A 9,433-nucleotide genomic window follows, 5' to 3' on the forward strand; every position below is an offset into this window, starting at 1 on the left:
TGCCGCGAAGCGGCTGGGCCCGTGAGCCATGGCCGCTGGGCCTGCGCGTCCGGAGCCGGTGCTGCGCAAGAGGAGAGGCCACAGCAGAGGGGGGCCCGCCTACCACAAAAAAAAAAAAAAAAAAAAAAAAAAAAAAATTATTCAGCAAGCAAAAAACTGTGTGCCTGAAATGTGTTCACTGTAGCATTATTTTTTAAAAAACTTACAAATAATGTAATGCAGCAAAAATTCATGACAGGTTTACTACAGTATGATACATCAATACAAGGGGATGTTAATCTGCTTTCTAAAATGTTACAGTAGCATCCCTGGTACAACTCAGTTGGAACTGATGATTTAAAAAAAATGCATACATATTTGAAATGTTTATTTCTGCTTAAAGAATACATAGTTACATTTATTTGCTGGCCTTTTGCTGTAGAGCCTGAGCCTTTTTTTTGAGTGTGAGTCTGCTGCCTACATCTATTTCAACAGCTTTTATTTTTATGGACTCGCTCTTTTGGAGATTTGCAGCTTGGTGTTTTTAATCTGCATTCGCATGTCAATTGTTTATGTAATATTTAATTCAGTTATGTAATTATGGTATCAGGTGTGACGGGCGAGAACAGATTTGAGGATAAGCCAACTGCCTTTGGGTCAGAGGACCATCCCGGGGAGGGCTGAAGAGGCCAGCCGCTGACCCCGCTGCGGGCGTGGGCGTGGCCGTCAGGGAGCAGGCTCAGCGTGGACCTCAGCCCGGCCGTGACGCTGCTTAAGTGGGGGGCCTGAAAGAGGCCTCTGCTCCAAGCGTGAGCAGTACCTAAGCATCGTACCTAACAGTACACAGGAGCATCTTTAGCGGTAAGAATTTTTTTTTAAGTGCATGTATATGATGGCAAAAGTAAGTGGAAATGTAATCGTGGACAGCGACTGTGACAGCATCTCTCAGTAACCCAGTTCCAGGGACTGGCAGAGCAAGAGTGTTCCTGAGGTCGGGAACGTCTGCGTTCAGTTCATCAGAGCTGAGGACGTGGAGGAGGACTTCAGGGCAGAGCCATGGGAGAGGCGCTCACGGGTAGGTCTGTTAGAACCTTAGGGAATGAAGTCATGGAGGTCCTGGAGATTGTTTCCGTAGTGAATCTTTGTGTGAAGCATCAATGTGGAGAGATTTCTTGAGGGAGCAATGCCTTTTCCCCCAGTTTTCTGCATTTGTAAAGTGTAACGCTTCAGTATCCCCTAAACAAACGTTACGTCCCTTTCTGACATCTGATTAATCACAGGAATTATTCCAGGTGATGCACTGTATTTTTATTTTATTTTATTTTGCACGTGGGATCCTCCCGGGCCGGGGCGCGAACCCGGTTCCCCCGCATCGGCAGGCGGACGCGCAACCGCTGCGCCACCAGGGAAGCCCCACTGTATTTTTTTAATACTTTTTGATAGAGTCTAGATCATCTTTGCGGTAAAATAAGGATGGTCAGGACAGAACTTTTAGTTTGACGTTGGAGGGTATTTTTATGTTTCAAGATAATTTTTTTAGTGTTTGGATAAATCACTACCTTTAAGCCAAATAATGAAGATAAAGCTCATTCAATGCTCAATTCCTGGGCGCCCACTATGTGCCAAATGCTGTTCTAGAAGCTGGGCACGTGGCACAGGGGACTCTCAGCGGCCCCACCCTGCATTTACAGGCGAGGGAGCTGACGCTTGAAGGGAATGAGCGTCTCAGGGTCGGGCCAGCTGGGGCCTGACGTTCCACCGTGGTTCCTGACTTCCTTAGGAAGGTTAGGTGGGCAGCGAAGTAGGGTGGGTACGGGAGTTCTCGGTACTTTCTGCTCAGTTGTGTTGTGAACCTAAAACTGCTCTAAAAATCGTCTGTTAAAAAAATCCAACAGTGTGGAGTTCGAGGGAAATTAGCCAAATCAATGTTTTAATGATGGGTTAGAATCTTCTGTGCTTACTATTTATATGTCTATGTCATATATGTATGACATATGAAGTTCTCAATCAAAATAATCAACAACGGAGGAAACAGTTCAGAAAGGAAGATGAGACAGTCGGGTTTAGATGGCAGGCCACCCTACTCTGTGGAATAACACAGGTCTGAGTTCAGCCACCGACCCGCCGCCACCAGCATAGGGACCGAGAGAGAGGCATCTGTCTGGACACGGAGAGCCGAGCATCCTGAGTGGGACTGAAGCACAACGGAGAACTTGAAGGCTGGGCCACGATTCTTGGCATGGTCTCTGCCTGGGGGCGGAGGGAACTCCGGGGGCCTCCTGGGCCGTCTTGGGCTCGCTGGGATCCTCAAGGAAGAGAATCTCAGACCTCTCAGGTGAGAGCCCTGGCTCCAGGAGCGTCCGCACCCCTGGGGGGCTTGTTGGAAATGCAGGGATCCCAGACCTGCAGGATCAGAATCTGTGTGAGGTGTGAGACTCTCTGCTGAGGACTGACCTGGAGCAAAGCAGAGCCTGCGGGCGTGGGCTGGACCGGCATCCCCCGAGGTGTTCCCTGACCGTCCAGAGCGCCCGTCTCCATGGGGCCCAGTGACCAGATGGCGTTAGCCGCTGGGCGTCCCTGTGGACAGCCGCTCAGTGGGCGCGGGAGGCCCTGGATTTTAACACTGCCCTGTTTACTGGAAGCCACATCATCCTCCTTGAAGTGGCGGCTCTGAGACTTACCCCAGGAGACCGGCTTTGTGGGCACAGAACCCAAGAGCCAAAACAATCTTATCATAAGACACTGAGATTATTGGGTGAAAGGAGCCTTTGATCTTATCTGAAGCAGGCTCGTCTGCGTAAACTGCTACTACTGGAGATGTCTGCTCCGTTAGATTAAGTTTCCTGTGGCCCTGCTTTTGCAACTCAGAGCTCTGTAAGTGCATTGTGGTTTACGACTACTGTCCTCAAAACCCTCTCGAAAGCAAGGAGCCCCTGTTAACCTGTACACGTAGCTAGGATCCCTCCCCCAATAACCTCTAATAGTAATAGTACCTCTTATTAGTGCTTGCCAAAGACCTCACAGCTCGAAGTGATGGAAGTGGATTTACATCCAGGTCTGACCCCAGAGCGTTCGACCATCATGCTGTAATGCTTCCGTGCACGTGTGCCTGGCACTCTGCCGGGGTCAGAGCACGTTTGTTCCTGGAAGCGCCCCGAGTCATCGCGTCTCCCACGTGTGGTGGTTCTTCCCAGGGAGAGAAGGGTGGAGAGGATGTTCTGAGGTTCCGGGCACCTCACGCCTTTGCGACCCTGAACCCTCCCCTCCGCCCCGTTGGCAGCCCCCCTCCTGACCTTACTCTCAGCCACAGATGCTGACGCTAACGGAGCAGGCGTGTGGGGACAGAGGATGGGGCAGCAGCTGGAAGTCCTCCCGAGAGCTCGGTACCTCGGCCCTGGTGCTACTCCCGCGATGAGGAAGGCCTGTGTGATGGTGGAAAGTCACCAGTGATGTGGGGGCTTCCACCCCTGGTCTCCCCGGCGCTGTTCTCTGGAGGCTGAACCGGGAGGCCAGCCCGTCCGCAGGCCCCCGGCTCGTGGCACCGGGCTCCATGGAGAGCAGTGCCCTGGGGGGTTACTGGCATCACAAGAGCAAACGCTAGTATCGATCCAAACGCGCAGGCGACGTTAGAATGATGGCTGCGACTGGAAACGCTGGTATGGAGCTTGCAGGCGTTGGCGGGCGAGGGAGAAACCGTGCACTTGTTTTTCTAGATTCAGACACCTACCAGATTCAGGGTTGACAAAGGAAGCCTAGTTATGTGGGGCATCTCCTCTGGGATCTCCTCTCCAAACATCAGCCAGTCAGGTTCCTTCTGTGCAAATCATTTTGAGCATTTATCCTGCTTTTCATTAACATAATCTCTCTGCTCCGTTAGATTAAGTTTCCTGTGGCCCTGCTTTTGCAACTCAGAGCTCTGTAAGTGCATTGTGGTTTACGACTACTGTCCTCAAAACCCTCTCGAAAGCAAGGAGCCCCTGTTAACCTGTACACGTAGCTAGGATCCCTCCCCCAATAACCTCTAATAGTAATAGTACCTCTTATTAGTGCTTGCCAAAGACCTCACAGCTCGAAGTGATGGAAGTGGATTTACATCCAGGTCTGACCCCAGAGCGTTCGACCATCATGCTGTAATGCTTCCGTGCACGTGTGCCTGGCACTCTGCCGGGGTCAGAGCACGTTTGTTCCTGGAAGCGCCCCGAGTCATCGCGTCTCCCACGTGTGGTGGTTCTTCCCAGGGAGAGAAGGGTGGAGAGGATGTTCTGAGGTTCCGGGCACCTCACGCCTTTGCGACCCTGAACCCTCCCCTCCGCCCCGTTGGCAGCCCCCCTCCTGACCTTACTCTCAGCCACAGATGCTGACTCTAACGGAGCAGGCGTGTGGGGACAGAGGATGGGGCAGCAGCTGGAAGTCCTCCCGAGAGCTCGGTACCTCGGCCCTGGTGCTACTCCCGCGATGAGGAAGGCCTGTGTGATGGTGGAAAGTCACCAGTGATGTGGGGGCTTCCACCCCTGGTCTCCCCGGCGCTGTTCTCTGGAGGCTGAACCGGGAGGCCAGCCCGTCCGCAGGCCCCCGGCTCGTGGCACCGGGCTCCATGGAGAGCAGTGCCCTGGGGGGTTACTGGCATCACAAGAGCAAACGCTAGTATCGATCCAAACGCGCAGGCGACGTTAGAATGATGGCTGCGACTGGAAACGCTGGTATGGAGCTTGCAGGCGTTGGCGGGCGAGGGAGAAACCGTGCACTTGTTTTTCTAGATTCAGACACCTACCAGATTCAGGGTTGACAAAGGAAGCCTAGTTATGTGGGGCATCTCCTCTGGGATCTCCTCTCCAAACATCAGCCAGTCAGGTTCCTTCTGTGCAAATCATTTTGAGCATTTATCCTGCTTTTCATTAACATAATCTCTCCTGGGCCATCACCCTAGCCGCTCTCCTCTGAAACATTTCACAGGGAAGAAAAGCTCAGAAGGGGTGGGGGAAATACTGCATCTTTGGGAAGGAGGTAGAGTTTTTATTCTGTCTCCTCTGGCTGCTATATATCATTATATGCTATATGCACATCCAAGAAGCTTTATTTTTTCAGTAAAGAACAAAATAAACAGATTTACAGATACAGAGAACAGACTTGTGGTTGCCAAGGGGAAGCGGGGCGGGGGAGGGATGGCGTGGGAGGTTGGGGTCAGCAGATGTAAACTATTGCATATACAATGGATAAGCAACAAGGTCCTACCGTAGAGCACAGGGGACTCTATTCAATATCCTGTAATAATCCATAATGGAAAGGAATATGGGGGAAAAAGGACAAAATAAAGCTATTAACTACTCCTAGGTTAAGAAGCCCCAGAATCTCAAGGGAGATCTGGATTCTCTCTGCGGCATGCTCTACACGATGCTACGCTTGTTATCCCGGTGCTGGGCCCGATACTAGACAGCACGTAAAGGTAAATTATGCAGGAGATGTGCTCCCTGCAAAAGACACTTATCACTGAGGACCCGTCTCTTCCAGATGGAGGGTCTGTTCCAGGTGGAGAGGGCTGGAGCGGTGTTTTCCACCACCACCCTCTCTTCTGGGAGAGCATCTTTTATTTCTCTGCCAGGTCAGGTGGAGGGGGACGAGGGATGGGTACCCCACAGCCCTCTTCTGCTGCCGTCGGCTTCCCCCGAACGCCACCTTTTCACCGTCTGTCCCTCGATTTGGAGGCACACGGGGGCCGCTCTTTTGGATTCTGTGTGCGGTGCCCATCAACCTGTCTCCAAATCGATTCGTTCTTTGTACCAATACAATCCCAGCACTTAGTCGGCAGACGTGGGACACTCAATGAACATGCCTTAAATTGAGTTAATTTCATGCTCTGAGGTGGGAAGTAGGGATTTTCTGATTTTGGAGAGCCTTTGTTTCTAAAGTAATGAAAGCGAGGGTACAGAACCACATACCAGATAGAATCTCGGCTATGAAAACACACACACACAGCTTGTGCACACATGCAAAAAAAAAAAAAAAAAAGACGGCAGACTATCACCGTAGTGTTAAAAAGGATTATCTCTGGGTAGTTGGAATTTAGTTTCTTTCCCATATTTTTTTCAGAATGGCTGTGGGAATCTATATTACTTTTGTAATCAGAAAAAAAAAACATTTTATTTCTTCTCTAAAAGTACCCTTGACACTGGTTAATTAAGTAATCATCAGGCAACATTTTCAGAGGAATTAATGAATGAAAGCCTCGGAGAAATAGCACCTGAGCTCAGTACCTGAGGTTTGGGAAGAGACACGGTGACAGGGCAGAAGGGAGGGCCATGGCCCTGTAGGACAGTGTCACTGATGTCACACCTTTCTTACTGTGTGTTGAGCTAAAGAAACCAGACACGAAAGAGTACACAGTCTATGGTTTAATTTATGTGAAACTCCAAAACATGCAACAATAAGCTATGGTCATAGAAATCACTAGTGGTTTCTGAGGAGGGGCTGTGAATTGACTGGGAAGAGGTGTAAGGAACTTTCTGAGGTGCTGGAAGGGCTTCTATGTCTTGGTTGAGTGGCTTATGGGTTATAGGTGAGCATTTGTTGAAGTTGAAGTGTACCCTTAAAAAGTTAAAAATGAAATTTTAAAGTGTGTGTTTTACTGTGTGACTATGATACAACAATTTTTAAAAAATAAATTTATTTATTATTTATGTATATTTTTGGCTGTGTTGGGTCTTTGTTGCGGTGCACGGGCTTCTCATTGTGGTGGCTTCTCTTGTTGTGGAGCACAGGCTCTAGGCGCACGGGCTTCAGTAGTTGTGGCACGCAGGCTCAGTAGTTGTGGCACATGGGCTTAGCTGCTCCACGGCATGTGGGATCTTCCCGGGCCAGGGCTCAAACCCGTGTCCCCCGCGTTGGCCAGGCAGATCCTTAACCACTGCGCCACCAGGGAAGCCCAATACAGCAATTTTTAAAAAGGATGTAAAATCAACATGAATGGACACCTCTCTCAAAAAGAAAAAAAAGACAAAAAAACCCCACCTGAATAGACACCCTGACTTGTAATTCACCTGAAAACTGCATCAGTGAATTAGAGGAAAAGCAATGGAAACCATAAGAAGGGATAAAATTTGAATCCAGAGTAACCAGTACTTGAATATTAGGACTTTCATGGGGAGAGAGAAAAGAATAGAAGAAAAAACAATGAAAATATCATTAATTTTTTTCTGAGTGGAAAGGGGCCATTGAGTGCCAAGTAGGAATAATTTTTTGAAAAACCAAACACCTGGATATAGTCTGATGAAATCTCTTAATTCCAAGGTCAAACAGAAAAATTTATAAGACAGAACCCTCCACCCCAAAAACCAATTACCCTCATAGAAAAGAGAATCAGACTTACCTACAACGTCAAGCGCTAGAAGAGAGTGAAACAATATTGCCAGGGCCCTGAGAGAAAGAACTGTGGGTTCGAATCCATAGCCACCCAGCTTGGTCTTTCATGTGTGAGGGCAAAAGAGTCCTGGTCGGTGGACCACCCACACCTCTCCTGTGCTGACAGCCACACACAGTTATTAAGAGAGTTCTCTTAAAGCTCTTTAAAGGCCTTAAAAGTTTAAAAGTTCTCTTCACAAGAAAAAAAATGTAACTCTGTCTGCTGACAGATGTTAACTAGATTTACTGTGGTGATCATTTTGCAATATATACAAATACCAAATCATTATGCTGTACACCTGAAACCAATACGATGGTAACTGTCAATTATACCTCAGTAAAAAACAAAACAAAACAAAACGCAGAAACTAAATAACCTCCAGGAAGTAAGTGAAAATGCACCAAAATAAATAATTCAGGAAAGAATGAAGGTAAGAAACAGTGTTAAACAATAAAAGCCATAATTGAGTTTAAATCATTATTGATAACAAGGTTGTTCAGTAGATTCTTTTAAGCATTCTTAAAATAGAAGGGGGATAAAGTAAAAATTAATAATAACACAAACTCAAACATTTAGATGATTTCAACAGAGGTATTTCAACCCAGAGAGGTAGAAAAGAGTAAAAGTATGCTAAATATTGCACTTTTTGTGAACTTGGAGGAGTTATATACAGATTATTTAATTCTTGACATTGATGAAAAATACACGTTCATATATGTTTGTTAGAATAGAAATAGGATTAAAAAAGCTTCCAAAAACTGGGGCGGGGCGGGGGGTGGGGGTGGGGGTGGGGGTGGGGGAGCGGGGGGGCGGTGTGGGTTACAAGCTGTGTTCATCCCAATAGATGTACTTTTCACCGCAGTCTCTGAGTGCCAGGGGTGGGTGGAGATGTACAAATGAAACAAGAATGGCGGAATGCTGCTCATTGTTGGAGCTGGTCGACAGGAACACGCGGGTCATCATCTTTATTCTATTTTATATGTTGAGTTTTTGAAAATTTTAAGTATGTTTTCCTATTTCCTCCATTCCAACTGGGTCTTTAGCTTGCATTTCCTCTCGCTGAGGCTTGTCTGGGAAAAGAGCCAGGTCAGCAGCCCTTCGCTGCCTCTGGCGTCATGGGACAGGAGCCTGGTGTTCTAACTGTGGGCGTCTGGGTCACGGGGCAGAGGCCAGGGTGCAGACTCAGCCTCCAACTCACCCTGAACTCTGCCTTTGCGATTTGCGACCTGTGGACAACTTGAAGCAGAGATGGTGGCTCCTCCTTGCGCCCGACCCCGAGCCCTGCCAGAGGGGTGCTCACCACATGTTTGGTGAATGAATTAACGAATGAGTTAACAGGAGAGTTAAGCCAATAAATTATCATTGAAACAGGCTATAGACTTTCCAGAAAATAAGGATATTGTAGGTAGAACCCAGTTTATAAATGGATTGTACTCCAGAGATTTGTCAGCTGTTTGGATTTCTTGATGAATTTCTCCTGAGTGGTGAAGTTTCTAGATCAGTTACAAAAGATGGTGGCCTATAAGTCACAACATGTAACATTGTCTCCACGGAAAAATGCATTTGAGACCCAACTCTGGAAGAGTTTGCTGCAAATGTGCAAATATTCGGTATTTACTGAGACAGCAACGGCCCCAAGCAAGAAGGCAGAAGAGCCTCCTAGAAGCTTCTCCTCTCCCAGCCTGGGTAGATGTTCTGTTTCATGCTTCCTGTCCCTCTCATCACTGGGGGAGCTTCAGAATTTCTATCCGGAACAGGGCTCGGGGGCCTTGTCTAAAACAGTTAGTTTATACTTAGATCACCGGTGTATTTGGAGTTGCTCGCAGAGGGTTGCAGAAGCCCCCTATCGCACACCTTGGTGCTTTCACTACTCGTATACAGCAGGCATTATTATTGCTTTAAAACTATCTGTCTTCCCCAGCAAAATGCCAGCCTGGTGAGGCAAGTATCATGGCTAGTTTTCTCCCCACACCAGGCAAGCACTCAGGAAGCTACTGTTGCACGTTGCATAAGGCACTGCTGTCCGAGGGGAGCCTGCAGGGGCTTCTGGATTCCCAG

The sequence above is a fragment of the Physeter macrocephalus genome, chromosome 13 (assembly GCF_002837175.3).
Source record: "Physeter macrocephalus isolate SW-GA chromosome 13, ASM283717v5, whole genome shotgun sequence".
NCBI classification, from domain to species: Eukaryota; Metazoa; Chordata; class Mammalia; order Artiodactyla; family Physeteridae; genus Physeter; species Physeter macrocephalus.